Below are 18,238 nucleotides of genomic sequence, written 5' to 3'. Positions count from 1 at the left end.
ACATTGTCACGCGTAACGTCTGTTCACCGAGACAAGAGGAATTTCTTACTTTGTCAGCACTTTACCACAAGCACACAATAGCCTTTGTTCAGTACTCCAGCTTTTGGTGCATGTTCTTTTAGAGCAGGAAAGGAAATCATATTTTCTTTGTTAGTACATTTTATGTAGCGATCTGAAAATAAGCATTTTCAATATGCTTCCATTGAAAAGTGCGTGTTTATTTGTGCGGTTTTGATTCTTGTCATTTTCATTGTGATCCCCTTGATGGCCACTAGAGGGCAGTGAACGCTCCTTTTAATTCAAGCAACTCTTCCAAACTCAAAAGATTCTCACCACCCCCATATGATAAAAAAAAAAAGGACCAAAGTGAAAGTAGAACACATGACCTTTGGCCTTGTTCAGAGCCCAAACGATCAATGGCGTTAATGTTTCACAAGTACTTCCTTTATTTGCTCTTATGTGTTCTTTCCTTCCAAAGTTAGTTGGCTGACTTGTATTTTCTGATTCTAACTACTTCCCCTCGCTCCCAAACTGTTTCACATCCACTCCTTTTAATGATTTCCTCTCACACTCAATAATCTTCAATACCCTTTTGGAAAGGTTCTGGCCCGTTCCAACTGGTCCACCCACCAGCACGGCGCTTTGCCAAGATTCTCAAAGCCTCTCCAAACGCGACTCTGTCTCATAACTGCTGCATCTGCTCCCAGTCAGACCTTCTGGATCTCCTGGCAGTATTAAAAACAAAGTCTGTCTTCCGTTTGGTACTTCACATAGAGGAATCAATTTAAAAAAAAAAAAAAAGACAGAGGGAGACGGGAAGAGATGCTAATGATCCATTTTGGAGCTGTAGATAAACACTTCTATTTGTCAATATAATGTTAAATCAGAGTTTAGCTCCCAATGTTTCTTGAGGTTTTGCTAGGAATCATCAGGCCATGTTATAATTACAAGAACATCCAAAATAATTTCAAGAAACATCTATTATCTGTGCTTATTGTCGATTTTAGTTTGAATGGTAGAGAGAATCTGGTTCCAGCGCTCATCACCGAAGACAATCGCAATTCCTGCCAAGACCTTTTTATGATGTTTTCTTAAACGTAGCCATGACGCCAGTGTCCCTGTCATTCGACTGCGGTGGCGTTTGTTTAAAGAAGTGAGCAATTTTGGTGTAAAAATAACTTCATGACCAACAAAACTGCCAACAGACATCCCATATTTACCAAGAAAATTACATTTTCATTTGTCTAATTTATCTAATCACACCGAGCCCGTAACAATTTCCACTCTTCTGCAAAGTCTTTTTTTCCCTAAAGATATTTCGGAATCCTAAATAAGGTAAAAATCTCGCCGTGTAGAAATCTTATGATTTATGAAGGTGACATAATGGCTGAGCCATTTTAATCTTTTATTACGGAATAATTTTACTGTTGAAGCTTTGTGATGTGGGATGATGGCAAATGAGGTCGAGAGACGACCGCAAAAAATATTTCAGAGTCACCACCCTTGAAAACAGTGGCAAAATTGCAAATTAGGTCATTTGGCTCTGTTGGTGAACACTCACACTTCTCAGTCGGCCAACAGTTTGTTTGTTAAACTTGCGAGGGGGAGGGAGGGGGGGGGGGGGGGAGTAGAACTGATGCCATAACAGTGCTAATGAGCTCAATTGGACAAACGAGGCGGAGATGCTCAGCGCCAAGGCAATGACGGCGTTCCATCCCGAACAATATTGCCCATGCTATAATTGTATTCACTGTATTCCAATGGAGACGTTCAGCAGTCGCTATTTTGGCTATCGGCACCGAATTACCTAAAGAGCATTCATTTTAGGTCCCATGACCCAATTTGATGCCTTTCTCAGACAGACTGAATGTTCTAATCCTCAGATTGGAGGATTTATTTATGTAGCAAGAGAGAGGAAAAATAAGCGATGATGCAACCGAATGCAATCTCTGCAAAAAAAGGATGAAGAGGCGGACACACTGTACTCATGACACAAGACGGTTTGTCATGTGAGTCGAGGTCAAAGCAGCAGTTTGATGTCTGGGTTGCCTGGCACTCATTAAAACAAAAACATTCTATAAAGCAGATTTTGATACAATTGGGACATTTATGCAAGCAGCGTTGATATCAAAGAAAATAATAATAACCTGCAAGTGCAACTAATGGCAGCTCAATTTTTTTTTTCCACAATGCCTTCCAAGTCTTAAAAGGTCTTTGCACTCAGCACGGGTTCAAGACACCCCGTGTCGCATTTAACAAAGCAGCTAGAGAAAATAACAGCCTGCTGTTTGTTTCACACTTCTTTTCTTTGCACACACAGCACAGGGGCAATTTGGGGTAGTCTTTGTTGAAGAATGAAAAGGAAAGAAAAAAAAAAAGCAGCCAATCATCTTTCACGGCTTTACAGTCTATAAATCTCAAAGATGTTCACTCCTTTTTTCAAGTCAACTTTCACAAGTCACTTTGAAAAAAGACTAAAACTCAAGTAGAGAAACCTGACATTATAGCACGGGGGGGGGGGGGGGGGAGCAGCAGCTTTCAAGTGTTCCTGTGTGACACGAGCATCCGCCCAGAGCCAAGAACCAATTTTGTGCACAGAGGAGTCGGCTGCATGAACGGCTCGCGGGAGTTATAATCAATCATAATTGCTCAGAGTCGGCCGATAAGTGAATTGCTCATCGTTCCCATCGCATTCAGCTTCTATTCTGCTGCAATTGTGAGGTCGGAACCACCTCCTAATACGTTGACATTTAAGAGGAGGGGGTCTGATATTTTTTGACCCTCACTGCTAAATTATTAATCATTTGGCAAACATCCCTCTTCCCGTGTGTGTGTATGGCATTCGTTTTTTTAGTTGACACTAACTATGCTATAAATAACACATGGGAGGGCAGTCATGCTGTACTCATATTTTTTTTTCCTGTTTTGCACCATATTTGGTTTATGGACCAAAAATTGCAGCTTTTTTAAAAAAAAAAAAAAAAAAAATCCAACTTTACTGACTTTTTTTCCATTCCTATACGTAATAAACTTTCAAAGTATAACCAACATTACTTTGCGGATTCACCAATGATTGTTGAGAGCAGGTGGGAAAGCAATCTTTCGTCGGTCTCTTTGGGTTCTATCGAGTGCAGAGTGCACGTCAGGCAATATCCCTGGAAGGTTGACGAGTCGGCCCAGATGAACCGCTCTCAGCCAATCAGAATAGCCGCGGAAGCACCGCCGTTGGCATTCTGCACGACAAATAAATCTATCAACCGTCCAAGAAGATGTATTCATTTGAAAGGTCAATCCTGTCTCCGGCAGACAGCTGAAGATATTTTTGCAAAATGTCATTATCTATAAATTGAATATTTGGAAGCTAGAGGTTGTCCAGACAGTGAAGAAATCAACATCTGAGGTGTGTCAGAAAATATCCAAAGCCTGAGCACAAACAAACGAGATGAACATGAGTGGATGCCTAACGTTTGTACTGTTATTGATAGAACGAGCAAGAAATGATTTTAGAAAGCACGCAATTCTTAATTGCTCCCATTTTGATTCATAATGAATCTAGCAAAGGTGCTACGCTAAATGGCCGCTATCAACGCCGCACATAGCAATATTACCCATTTGGCCCAATATGAGATTGCCATCCATGGGACTTGATAAAATGGCGATGGGCAATCACAGCGAGGAGTAATCAAAGGCTAATAACCATCCTGGGAGACAAATCCCAATTTGGTGGTCTACCATCAAAGCATTGCTACATAGCTGTAAGAACAAACCAAGTTTGAGGGGAAATTAAGATGTGGAGAAATGAAAAAGAGAATCTGGTGAAATGCTTCTGGACAGACTTTCAGGTTGACCTCTTGTTTTTGCGGTATGATTGGCCTACTTGGCTGTGTGTCATTTTCTGTCTCTGTTGTGTTCTCGGAGTGGGCTCATTTGGACCTCGGCCTTCAGTGTTACTCACGCAAAGCTCTCCCACTGCAATCTGTATCTGTTGCACAGCTGACAATTGGGGAGGGAAGGTCACATGGTATAACTCGCCTCTTTTCTCCTCTCGACTCATAATTGGCATTCAGATGGAGTGAAAGAAACTTAAGCTCTGAATCCCAGTTTGTTTTTGTCTTTTTTTTTTCCCCCCTGACTCAGGAAATCAATAAAAAAAAAAAAACACTCAGGTGTGACGAAGCCACTCAGTGCAAAGATTGAATACCGTTCATCATCGGTAAAATGCCAAAACAGATTTGAAGGAAAGGAATCCTGTGGGGAGGAAGCGAGATGCTTATTCCTCCTCGTTGAGGCTGCACAATCTCATTTCTGATTTAATTTTGCATATGTTAATTTAAAAAAAAAATCCTCAACATGGCCAAATAAAATAATAGCTCAAGGGGGTATTTTAATAGCATACTTTTGTCAAGAAGTGTCAACGTGCTGTCGCACAAGCAGCAGCAGCTCATGTAAAATGCTCACTAAGAAGGAAATTTGGAAAGCCATTCATTATTGCCCTCTGGCAAAGCACCTGGCTTTTGACGTGTCCCCATTGAAATTTTAACACACACGCTTGCAAAAGTACTGAGTGTGAATTATGTCCTAGTTTAATGCCTGCAATCAGCGGTCATTTGGAGGACAATGAAAATGAAGTCATTCAAGTTTAGAATTACAAAACTTTAAATAACTGGATTCCAATGTTAAAGTGAAGAAAAAAAAAAGAGTCAAACTTGGAATGGATTCATGTCATGTAAAACAGGAACATGAAATAATTAATGTTGACTAACAATGACGGGAAATAACTCTTCTGCATGTATTAATAATACTACCATATTTTCCGGACTATAAGGCGCACCCTTATAGTCCGGTGCGCCTTATATATGGACCAAATTCCTAAATTTAAACTGGCCCGAAGCATTGTGTCATGAAATCCATCATAAGTGGCCCGCTGAAGACTATGAATCATGAATCAAAAAGACTATGGATCATTATTTTGTGATTATAAAGTAATTTGTTACGTCTGAAGTTGAAATAAAAACGATAAAATGGAGAATGATTTGATTTGGATTAAGAATCTGACATGATGCATTAATGGTGCGCCTTATAGTCCAGTGCGCCTTATAGTCCAGTGCGCCTTATAGTCCGGAAAATACGGTAATAATAATAAGAATAAGAATAATCTACAGATGGGTACACGTATTTTCCCCTTGAATTTGATAAGTACACAGCCCAGAGCTTTTTTTTTATACTCTTGAAAGTAAACTTTTGGGAAGCAGCCTATATTTGATTTGCTGTCTGCAAAGTCCACTTGATGTACTTTTTGAAGCTCCTGGAGGACAAGTGTCAAAGAAACGACCTTTATTGCTTATCTTGTCTGTCTTAAATTCAGCACATGAACTACACACCCCAGAGAGAGCGAGATAACCTGAGGGAGACGGCAAGTTTTTGAAAGAGCAAAAAGATTTAAGAAATGTCTCTGAGACACTCAACCGTAAACCCTGAGCTGGGAGGGGGGGGGGGGGGGGGGGGAGAGATTGGTTATAGTTAGGCTTGAGCAAAAAAAAAAAATGCAAGCTCCACATGAAAATTTATCAACCAATAAACAGCTCGCCCACAGCAACAACATTATACAAAATATCGAGAGCGGAAAGTCTTCCAACAAATATGATCATAAAACAACTGGTTGCAGTTCAATAATTTAACTTCTCCCTTTAGGCTTTCTTACATCCCTGCATCGTCTTATTGCACAAACACCGGTTAAGAAATCAAATCTTGCTCTACTACCCTTGCCCTGCAGTACTGTATATTTTCCACTGGGGTCACAGTCCTCTTATTGGAGAACGTAATTGAGTATAGACTCTGATTCACCAAGCGTGCTCCTGGCTGGAAATGCTACGATGTGTCTCAGAGGGAGGTCAGGTGAGACTTTTTTGGATCAATCCACACTGACGAGTCAGCACAAAGTTCTACCAATTCCTTCATTGGTACTGTCACGTTGAAAAATATGAATCGTAACATCTTCTAGAAAGGTTTTTGATTTTTTTCTTTTTTCCAGGAATTATTATTATACAGGACTGTCTTAGAAAATTTAAATATTGTGATAAAGTTCTTTATTTTCTGTAATGCAATTAAAAAACAAAAATTAATAAAAGGCTTGCAATATTTCAGTTGATTTTTTTTTAATTGCATTATAGAAAATAAAAAACTATCACAATATTCTAATTTTCTGAGACAGTCAGGTATTTATCCATCCATGTAGGGAACACATATGAAATATTCATTAGTATTAATTAATAATTTCTGAGGTTTGGAAAATTTGTTTTATTTGCGTTTTTTGCTCTCCAGTAATCCTTTAAGTACAAAGCAAATTGTTTACATCATAAAACTAAGCCATAGCGCTTAGTCGGCAAAATCTGGGCTTTCAATATCATCCTATTGATCATGTTGTCATAAATACAATGAGAATGCTTTGTTCATCCGCCCCCATCGTAATAAGGCTTCATCGCCGCATTCTTCACCGATCAATGACAAGACTCATCAAGCAAAAATCCGACTAGCCCAGTCAAAACTATTTGTCACTTGTGATGCTCATCCGCGCTTATAAGTGCAGACAGACGAGGTTAATCGTGACACGGAAGGGCATCGCTACCTTCTTTTTCTATAAAGTGAGTGATTGGCTGAATGAGACTCTGAAGAGTATCATCTATTCTATGCTCCTTTGGGGATGTGGACAAGAGGACACGTCGGTGATATTAACCTATAGATCCATTTAAATGTCACTTGATAGCATTATACACTGCATCCTAGCAACAACCCTTGGCAGGGATAACCTTGAAGCACATTAAGTACAGCTTTTTAAAATACATTTCGAGGAGCTGAGATGCAGTGGCAAGCTGTGATTTAGCATCAATGTTAAATTGGCAGTTCATTTAAAGTGGCAATCATGACGTGTCTATTTTAGAGATAAATAAAAAATGTATGTATGGAATGAATGCGGGTGAGTGTTATTCAGCTTGAACATTTGGTGAAAAAAGAAATGACTAACTAAAAACATCTAGCCTCTCCACCAGCTTGAACATGTACTCACCAGATTCTTTTTTGATCCATCTGCTGTGGCAGTCGGCAACCAAGTGGCTAGTGAGCATGTTTTGAGATCACTGATGAATGAATCTCTGGAGAGCGAAAGCAAAGGATGAATTAAATGCGAGTCAAGTGGATGGGAAAGTAGGCCTAAATCTTTCTGAGACAACTCAAAAATAAAATAAAATTAATTAAATAACTTGAGGTTGTACAACCGTTAAAATCACAGCAGAGCAGTCTTTAGAATCAACTGTATTTCTTTTTGTACATGAAATCCAAACATCATGACAAGGCCTCTTTTTTTGAGCAGGTGTTTCAACTTAAAATGTCCAGACATGACCAGTCAAAATGTTGTTGAACATAGATGCTGAGGATTGCCCCTCCGATGGTATTTCCTCTTTTCAAAGCTGGAAGCAATTTCCGCAAAAGTATTGCTCAGCTTTTTTCTCCTCATAATACCTGAACCGAGATGTGCTTTAACAACTTAACCAACTGTTTTTCTTGAAAACTTAAAAAAAAAAATGAGTCAGTAGTTGCCAAGAGAATCACTGTGATTTACTATATGTGGTCAATTTCGATTCCGTGCCAGATGCAGCTTTCAGACGTTAGCATATTCCACGTAGCACTTAGCCCGCTCTGCTGATTGAAAGGTCGTATTGATAAAGTGCGGCTGCATGAGGATATTTTGATCTCTTGGAACGTGTCGAATGAGAAAATGGGTAGCATTGACAGCATAAAATGGGAATTCAGATTCCTTCGGTCACATTTAAAAGCCTCCGTGTTCTCTGACAGTTTTCTCGCTTTGCATTCAAAAATATTCTCATGACATTTGGAAGTGGAGTCTTGTACTAGCTAAAGAAAAAATGACAACGGAACCTCTTAAGAGCACTCACACTGCACAATTAATGATTCAACCAACAATTTCATACAAGCTCAAGTGCTCCTGTCACCATAAGCATCAACAATTCACGCTTGCTAAGGTTGAAGGAGAGTCCAACTGATTAAATTCTTTTTAAAAAGTCCTTCTCACCACAGAAGCTGTGGGCATTCAAGCTTTCTTTATCTCCTTGATTAAAATCTAATGTTTTCCAGGCAGTCAATTCCTCAGTTTCCTTCTCTAATGTTTTCTACATTTTCCCTTACAAGTTCACCTCCGGGGCATTGGCAAGCGATTCCCTTCGCTCGGATGTTGATGGGTAGTGTACAATGCGCATTCTGCTCCGTAAAATGTATTTAGGGCTTATTTACGTCGGAGACTGCATCTCTTTAAATCACACTCTGGGCTGCTTAGAAGCTTTCCCGTCTTTATGGAAGAAGCTGAACGGCAAAGCCAGGAGCAGACAGAGCTGCGTTTTTATTAGCTCTATTATTCTAATTGACTTTAACCTCCAATCAATATTTACAGCACAGACAACAGGGTTGAAAATCTCGCGTGTGAGACTTGGAATTTTTAAAAAGAAGGAAAATCGGCTTGGTGAAGGAGGAGGATTGGTGAAAAAATCAAGTCTCGGGAGTGCATGAAAGGCCAACAGCCCACGCTGTGATTCCATCTGGCCTTTTTTGCACAGTGTGTTTGCATTTGGAGCCAGTGAAAGGTTGCCAAAGTGTGACATGACCCCATACATGTGTTAGCGTACGTAATTACCAGAATGCTTACAGTATACGTGTTTTGTGTCCCGAGAACTCGCTCGATACGGATTTATGTGTTTATGGTGAAGGTGTGTGGCAACGCGGGAGTGTGACATTGCCTGACCTGTATCCGTGGAGACAAGTAGGTCAGTGGGGACGGCATCTGTGATGCTCGGGAATTTTTTTTAATGTAAAATATCATTGTGCTTTGCCCTATTGGCCTAATTCACCACACGATGCTTTTCGCGTCTAAATATAACGACAAAAACAATATATAATAGCGTTTCAATAAATAATGAAGCAGCACAATGCTCTCGCTCTCCAGGAACAACACAACATAAAAGTTACTTGGCCTATTTAGGATCTTGTATTAATGGAATTATTTTACTGAAATGTTAGGGGTTAATATAAATCAATAGATTTTTAGGAAACTTCAGTGCGGTGATTTGCCTAACCAGATGCTGCTGCGTATATATTTTTTTTTGCTTTGTAGAAGCGTGGCCATTTTCCAGGCTGCAGTAAAGAACCCCAGCCCCTTGCAGCTATTCATTATCGTAAGTGTGTCTGCAGCAGAAGTGAGCAGGCAGTGGCGCGACGCACGGGAGGAAAAGATTGCTGAAACAAGCTTTCCAAAAGGAGGCAGATCTCCAAGGACACTTTTTAATTCATGAGAGAATGCATCGGGCCGGACTAAGCAGGCTCACACGACTTGACTATTTTCCAAAAGAAACCATTTGATTAGCACTTCACATTCACTCATCTGTTATTGAACTTTATCAAAGGTGTCTTATACTTTTTGTTGCGATATATTTTCCTTTAACCTTAGATGAAATAACACCTTTAAGTTGATGGGACAGATCATTTACAACTAGTACGTGCAGACCGATACGGGAATTAAAAAGCGAAAGCTAGTGTTGGGAAGCGATTCTGGTAATAAGACTTAAAAGATTTGTCTGGTAACGATCAAATTATCAACCCTGAAAGAACGTCTAGGTTTATCTCTGTCACTTAGTCCCTGGTTGTCAAGTTTAATAAGGTTTCCTGTTGTGGTGTTCCTCAGGGATCCTTCTTTAACCCCATTTATTTACTCTGTGGTTCATATATCAGTTTGATCAAATTGATACAGCTGGAAAAGAGAGTCAGGAAATATCACGGGCTCGTTGATACCACATTTGTGTGCTAAATGCAGTTAGCTGTACTTGCTTTTAGCTGCATGTGGTAAAAGTCATACCATAAGTCTGTCCTTGTGGGAAAACTCCGAGAGAGCAGTCTGACATTGCATCTTCTCCATACCGCCTCACACCACTCACTTTGCAGATGAGGTTGGCAGCGGTAGATCAGCTCTATAGTTCAGACTAATTTATATCCTCTGCAGAGGAAGGTGCATTAGGAAGATCAGCCTCATCCACAACTGCCACACTGCAAACAATCTGCCATGACTAAACAAAAAAGCAAAAGCGCCCAACCATAAACACAGATGAATGGTTTGTGAGCTTGCACAATCAGTTAAGGCATAATTCGATTTAACTGGCACAGCTTAAGATGCAGTCTGGAAGCTTTACAATTGTTTTGTTTATTTGGGCTTTTTATTCAGTAATGCATAAAAGTCCCACTAATGACAATACACTGTACAACGGAAGGTCTACTGTGAAGTATGTACTGATTTAAAAGTAGATCATCATCTAAAACCTTATTTCAGTTCAGTCATGTGCAACAATGGCTTTGCTTGATGTATACTTACGAGGAGTTCAGAAGAGAAGCTCAGGATTGGATTTCTGGAAAACTATACGCACCTTGAAAACAATGCAAAAATAATTCTTTTAAATTATGCTTTAAAAATCATATCCAGCCAAAGAAGGTTGCTTCCACGCTCTTGCTAGTATCTCCACAAACACACACACACCTGACTTGAGTCGGCCATCTGATGAGGAATGCAAAGAAGGAGTGAACACCTCAAAGTGTAGTAACCACACCTGGACAGTAGAGGGCAGACTAAACAAAAACAACCTCACCTCTGGTTACTTCCTTGAGTACAAGAGTCTCACTTCCTGTCAATCCCAACGTCCAACGAGTGGAGGGCAGATGCATAGCCCACAGGAAGAAGCCCCAGCTTCGCCTCAAGCGCTGACCTCCTCTGATGACAACCATATGCTTCCATATTAAATATGCATGTCTGTGGAGAGTGTGGCATGGGATGTTCAGTGTGCTAAAACAAGAATCCAAGTGGTGAGGACTTCTTTTGCAATATAGTTTGGTGGAGAATTTGAATATCTTTGAATATTTTTTTTAATTAATAATAAAAAACATACATATATATATTTTTTTTTTATTAATTAAAATAATTCAAAGATATATGTATATATATAAATATATATATATGTATATATATATATTTATATATATGTATATATATATTTTTTTTAATTTTATTTTAAATAATATTTATTTATTTATTTATTTATTTATTTATTTATTTATTTATTTATTTTTCTGCTTGAGGGATGTCATCTTCTTATGGTGACTAACATCGCCTGTGACAGGCATCGTGAGTAATCCATCTCAGGTTGCAGACATTTTGTGATCAAAGGAATTGATGATCAATTCCAAGGTCAGTTATCCAATCGAATCTTTCTTGATATTGCTACCAGCATGTCTGTGTGCATCTCGTCACTGTCTGGCCACAGCAAGCTGATATCACAGCCACCGGTTACAGTACATCACATACAAGTAGTGCATGAGACTAATGGGGAGCTTAAAGGTCAAGTGAGTCACAGCATTTCCAAAACACCTCTTGTTGACGTATTTTTCCACCCTATTAAAGCTATGCCCCTTCTGTCTCGACACTCTTTGATTGGCCGGTTTGGTTGCGCTGTAATGTACAAATTAGAGGCAGAAGGATGATAATAGTTTTATTTGATAACATAGCACGAAGAAGCAATATAAATACTTTGTAGCACAAAATCATCCTTAGGTGGCTATATATTATTTGTTAAGAAAAATAAAATAATTTATTCTCTTGGCATTTGCAGCATTTCGACACCTCTCAATTGTATGCAAGTCCTTGTGAGAATTAATCGAGTTGAAGGTGATCCGGCTGGCAAATATCATAGCGACACGGCGATGAGTTTGACCTTTCAGCACATCAACCTTGCTCGGATATCAAAAACACGGGGATGACGCAAGGACTCGCTCATTTACCTTAATAAGATGCATTAAAGCTGGCATCACATTGACCTTACACATTGTCAAGGTACAAACTTACAGTGAGAATATCTATGCTCTATGTTTTTTATTATTCTATCTTGGGATTTGGATTTTTAATTATTTCAAAGGTCCCTTCACATTTGAGGAAAATTACTCATATCTAATGACATCAAAGTGAAGTAAAAGTAAAAAAGGAGCGTGAATGTGCACCGACAATACTTCCCCTCCTCAATAAAAGCGGTTTATTCTCCGGCTCTCCGTGAGCGAATCCTCTTCCAATTGACAGGATGTCATTTGGAGTAATTGTCAGCTGACTCACCACTCCGGGAGCTGAGGAGGACGTTCGTGAGTCATCTAAAAGGTCAGCTCAAATGGACTTTAAAGCTACAAAAGCAAAAGTCACTCAAGGGTTAATTTAAATAAGCGAAAATAGCTTGCACACTGTGAATCGTGATGTAAGGCACCGCTCTCGGTTCGATTAATGATGAGGAGCTTTGCGAATCGTTAATTTGGCTGTAATTAATATTGATTAGATTACTGTAGCTGGTAATAATACATGCTTATCTGTAGGGGATAATGTGGCTTGCATAAACAAGCCCGCAGCCAAATTAGGATAGCAATAAAAAAGCAATAACCTAATAATGAGCACGGGATACTGATAGCGTTGTTTACAAAAAAAGCACAATTAAACACGACACTTGCTTGCTTTTGTCACGAGCAACACGGCAACGCTATTAGATGTTGTTTGGTATCTTGTCAAATGGTGTTATTTGTTTGGAGCGCTTGATTTTCGTCCAATAGTTTCCAACAAATATTGTCAACATCTGAGCAACATAATGTTTTTAATACATCCCCGCGGACACTTAAAGCTGCTTTGCTACCATACGGTCTGTCTGTTGTGTTTATCAGCAGAATCACATCACTGATTTTTTTTTTTTTTAATAGTCTTTGCTTTCACTAAATCTCTGTTAATGCCCAACTCGACCGCCTGAACTTTTAATACGGTGAAAGGGGATGCAGAGTTTTTTGGGAAAGCAATCTATTAAGTTCATGTTTGTATTTCCATAAGGTGCACAAAGTGAACTGCTGCCTCCCACTGGCGGAACTAGAGGGGGGGTAGCGGGGGCATGGGCCACCTCTAAAATATGCTTGGCCCCTTTAAGTGCCAGACCAGATAATTCACTTTTGGATATTTTTAGTTTTTTTTTTTTCCAGGATTTTTTTTCCAACATATAATTAATATTTATCAGCGTTTTATTTTTTTAAAAGATTTTTTGTTTTGTTTTGCCGACCCTCTGAAATATCAAAAAATCCTAGCTCCGCGAGAGCTGCCTCCACGAGTTAAAATATTCACTTTTACTTTCAGCCGTGGGTCCAGAAGTAGGAGCAAGCGTCCGATGATGAAAAGTCTGACCCCTGGCTCGGACAAACTCATTTCTAGAGGGCTATCCTAGCATATTAAAATGATTATTTCATGCCTGTACTGTTTGTAGCATATTGATTGTTGCAATACTGCGCCGTAATGCACATTGTGGTCCTGCCCAGCCCGCAATGTTCCAGCTTCCATTAGCCGGTAAATCCCTAGACAGTTAGCATGCAGGTCAATGAGGTTGCAGCTCAAGATGCAACGGAAGCATCACGGTTGACTAACAAACCCCATCGTCATACAAAAAGTCATTTTGTCCTTATTTGGAATAAAGTTTGGCTTATGAATAGTTCAACACCAAGCTTTCTGTGTCGGGGCTAATTCAAATCAAATGATTCTCTGTAAACGAAACCTCTCATTAGCCGCACTCAGTCCGACAAATTTTGAGCATTGATACGGGCCAACGCCGGTTACTACCCGCAAGTGCCGTTCTAATTAAATTCACCTTTATTCCTTTCAGCAGCAGTTGTTGGCATGATGTCGATGCTCTCCATCCACCAGCTTCCCTCAAGACACATCAACTAATGGCCACGTCGGCGTAGCATTCCTGGAAACACACAACCAATCACATTTACCATCTTAGTGATGTAATGAGAGCCGAGTGGTGCTCTGATGTTAAAGTCAACGGGGAATAAGCTAGGGAAAAAAAATATATTGTAGGATTTTTGTAACGAGAGCAGGGGTTGACAACCCACGGCTACTGAGCAGCATGGGGCGCTTTCATCCTTCTGCTAATAAATAATTGCTACCTCACTTGATATACTGTATTAAAAGCAAACGTCGCTCACGCCTCAGAGGTGACAGCTCACAATTGTGTTTGAAGGTGAATGTGACATCTTCATGCCGTGATGTGCGGTCGCTATACGCTGAGGTTCAGGAACAAAAAAAATCACATTAACCGGGTAAAAGAAATACTTCAATGGGATATAACATTGTTAAGTGAAGTAGACCTTTTTAATTTAATTTGACAGCTGACTGCTTGCTCCACATGGAATGAAATGATGGAACGCAGAAGTACCGTATTTTCCGCACTATAAGGCACCACTACAGCAGGCGTGTCCAAATATATGGACAAAGTTTTAAAATAGGCCATTCATTGAAGGTGCACCTTATAATCCGGTGCGCCTTATAGTGCGGAAAATACGGTAGTTAATATTCGTGGTTTGAATGTTTTGTTGACTGCAGCTTTGAGTGCTAACCATTAAGAAAGTTAAATTACTTGTTGGAAATGATCTTTACAGCACAGGTGTCAATTTTCAATCAATACATTTTTTTTCTTGTCCCAATTGCCCTGAGCTGTGGTATTTAGCAGAGTGAGGACTTCAATCACATCAAGACCTCTGGGAAAGATTAAGAGGATCACTTTAGGCTGTGTGGGTTGATGTGTGATGGTCCATATCGAAAGTGCCTGCAGTGAATCTCCAATTTGTTTCATTAGGACAAATGCAATCAAGGGTTTTGACCCGAATTCACCTGGAAAGTCTCATGGCAAGAACCAAAACTAAACCGCCTCTGATTTACACTCCAGTCATGATGGTTAGCTCCCACATCGATCGACGTGGAGACCGACCGTCTCATTTTCAAAACAAACGCAGCTGCTAGGCTTACTGTACATTTTGGAGGAGTCGCAGCCGTAAGTCAGAGCAGATGAAAATAAAAACCCACAAGCGACTCCCACACACAACAGAAATAGTTTGATTTCTCTTTTTGCCCTCTCTGTCCTTACAGCCGCTCCCACGTTGAGTAGGCACAGAAGAGGAATTGATATCTATGGTAGCAACCCATGATGGAATTCCGGCAAGCGTTTGCATCCTAGCCCATAATCAAGATGAGATGCATGATTAAATTGCTGTCAGATTTGCTTCATGTACTGGCTGACAGTTTGTCAAGATGTCATCCACGCAGCTTCCAGAACTTTAATTCAAACCCACGCAAACAACAGTCATCGACAAATACATAAGAACACCCACAGAGGCTTTGCAAGTGCTTACTTTCCAACCTCAAATGTCCATCTTCTGCTTTTTATTATCGTTATTGTGTCCGGCAACGTTCTGTTGACTGCTTCTATCACAGCTCTGGTATGCTTTAACTTTTTTAATGCCGCTATAAAGCCACTATAAAGCTTTAAAAAAAAAAAAATAGGCCAGAGGGTGGCGGGCGGATCAGGGCAATAGTCTTTGTCAGAAGCAGGGCGAAAAACGGTGTTTACATCTACAGGCGCTGAATATTTAATCAAAAAAAAGATATTTAAGAGGATATTTAGTAGGAAAAAAGCAGTGCTGTTTGAACTTTGATACAAAATTGCATTTGTATAAATATAAGCGTAAATAATGAGTAAATATCAAAATAAGTACATAAATAAACAAAAACACGGCATCAGTTTAAATGCAGTGTGACATATCAGCACCCAAACTGTGACTTTCCCGTGTGAGAAACAACACGGGCAATTCACAGGAAGTTCATCCGAGGGCTGGATGAGGTTGTGCTCCATGTCAACGGAGCTGTCAGATGTTTGCCTGAGCTCAACTTGGAGTGATAGCAATGTGTCAATCATATATAGAGAGAAATATGAGATTGTTTTTTCACTATATGTGTGAGCCGACTAACTGTAGATATAGCGGGCACTCACGCTGAACTTACGGCAGTATTTTATTCCATACTGTGGGAGTGTTTACACACAAGGACTCACTCAGCACTTATTGCGCTATATCTGCTAACACGCAAGCAATCCATTTGGAAGTGTGTTTGGTTTCACGCCACATCTCTTTCTTTTGCCGCATGCTGGGGAAGCATAAATTGGAGTCATAACTCGACGAGAAAAAGCATAAACATTCGATTTAAGTAAAGGCTTTTTTTTTTTCTCAGTGGTCGGTTATATAAGGGTCAGCAATGACACTATTGAAAGAAGAGGGGGGTCTTTATATATTGAGTTTACGTTGAGCAGAAAATTTGGATTTGATGCTATTTTCTCCCTCAGTCGACAATAGAGGAAAACTAAAGAGCGGAAGTCAGGTGATGACATTTTGTTAATCTACGAAATGATGCTTACGTCCGTTTTGTGGCAGATGGCGCGTGGAAACAAAAGCAAAATGCCAGGAGGGTGTTTGGCATTTTATGACAGAGTGGGTGGGGCTTTCTTTTATAAGGTGTGTGGGAAGATGTGTTAAATTGTGTAATCTAAATAAATAGAAAAAGTTTTTATATAAAAATACTCTGTGATCATCATCCATATGTATAAATAAAATTATGGACCAAAATCTTTAAATTTGACCTTAACAGCACTTTAAGGGAAATGTATTGATTGGCTGTTACAAATGACAAAGTGAAATCATTAGGCTCGATCCAATAAATTGCATGTGAGTCGGCTGATCATTAGTGTTAATTAAGACTAATCCCACTCTCAGCCAGTTGAAGTGGATCTGTGGCCATGGCAACCCACTCCCAAATGGTGAACGCCAATGAGGCCTGCTGCTGCCTCTTCACTCCCTGCAGCAGTCATTGTGATTTGTAGAGCAATTACCACGCAGCAAGAGGAAAAGGAGCACTTTTGACAAACAAGACAGTGGCCTGTCTAATGTGCCAAATTCTCCCGGCGTCACAGCTAGAACACAAAACGTGGCGGAAATGAGTCAAATGTAAATTACACCTTATATACAGTAGGCCTTATATTTATATGTACTGTCTATACTGTAAATCTCTTATTTATTGTAGTTGTATCATTATTGTATATGCAAAGTGCTTTGTTATAGCCACAATTGTTGTGAAATGTGCTATATAAATAAAGACTGTTACATTCTGAAGTGATGTTTTATTTTTTTATTTTGTGACTGGACTGAGACAGACTATACATTGAAGGTGGCCCTGGGGGAATGTCTGTGTTTTCCAAAAACAGGATTATTAGATATTTTTTGCTTTAAGATACACGTCAAAAGGAACTTTGGACCTCTCAACTAAATCCCCCGTGACAGTGACCATCTAAGAATTAATTTTTGTTTGCTTCAAACCTGTTTATTGTAGTGAATCAAATGAATTGATCTAGTCATTGAACTTGGCTCAATACTGTCACCTACCGGATGCTGTGGTGAACAACATGGATGACGTATGTCATAAGGTCACTTCGATTGACTTTAAATGTAGAAAAATAAAAAACGGGAGTACTATTATAAAATCGGAGAAGTTGTAAAATTGTTCTTTCACCAACGATATTGTAATGAGAAAAAATATAACGCAGGTTCTCCGTCAATAAATGACACAAGAAGAATGAAGTTTACAATATTTATTATTAAAAAAAAGATTCAAGAGGTTAATCGACCTTTACAATTTACAGCAGGCAGCGGTAAACGTGAGCAACTGTAAAAATAAAACACGTATCACTAAACAGTTAAAATAATATTTTAATATAAGAATTAAAAACATTAATATACCGCCTACCTGAAGTGTCGTACACCCACACACAGTCACTCGCACACTTATCATATAAAAGACATATGCCGCACGATAAGCACAAAAAAAAAAAAACACTGAGATAAAAAAAAAAAACAATAATTACCAGTTTTGCAGATTCAGCCCAGCATTGCCTCTGGCCACCCACCGGAAACTGTCACTTCAGGGTCATTTGACACTTCCTGTTTATACCGGAAATGCCATCTCCAAGAGCACCGTTTTGTGATGCACACCACAAAAAAAAAACGACCGTTTTGGTGTCGCTGTTTTCCGGATATCCGGCAGTTTCTTATCCCTCATTGTGATGCAGTTACCCAGAATTCTCGATAATCCAGTCCTCATGCTTGAAGTATAGTTTATTTAGTTTACAATAGGACATTATAATGGAACTGTACCAAATTTGAATTATTAAAACTGTATATTATAGAATGCATTTCTTAAAGAAAAACAAGATCCAGGTAAATTGTCACCAGTACTTAA

At 39.4% G+C, this 18,238-nt stretch overlaps 1 long non-coding RNA gene across 1 annotated transcript; it reads right to left on the bottom strand.

Moving 5' to 3' along the window:
• Positions 1–215: 215 nt before the first annotated feature.
• Positions 216–17,981, bottom strand: LOC125985818 (uncharacterized). The gene is made up of 7 exons (XR_007487465.2): positions 17,865–17,981; positions 13,761–13,862; positions 10,698–10,858; positions 10,427–10,478; positions 9,917–10,124; positions 7,064–7,148; positions 216–725 (listed from the first exon to the last, which is right to left on the bottom strand). It is a non-coding gene; the product is annotated as an uncharacterized lncRNA (long non-coding RNA).
• Between the last annotated feature and the right edge of the window lie 257 nt (positions 17,982–18,238).

This window comes from Syngnathus scovelli, chromosome 18, assembly GCF_024217435.2.
Source record: "Syngnathus scovelli strain Florida chromosome 18, RoL_Ssco_1.2, whole genome shotgun sequence".
Taxonomy (NCBI): Eukaryota; Metazoa; Chordata; class Actinopteri; order Syngnathiformes; family Syngnathidae; genus Syngnathus; species Syngnathus scovelli.
The sequence above is the reverse complement of the archived record's forward strand: the minus strand, read 5'-3'. Positions and strand labels throughout refer to the sequence as shown.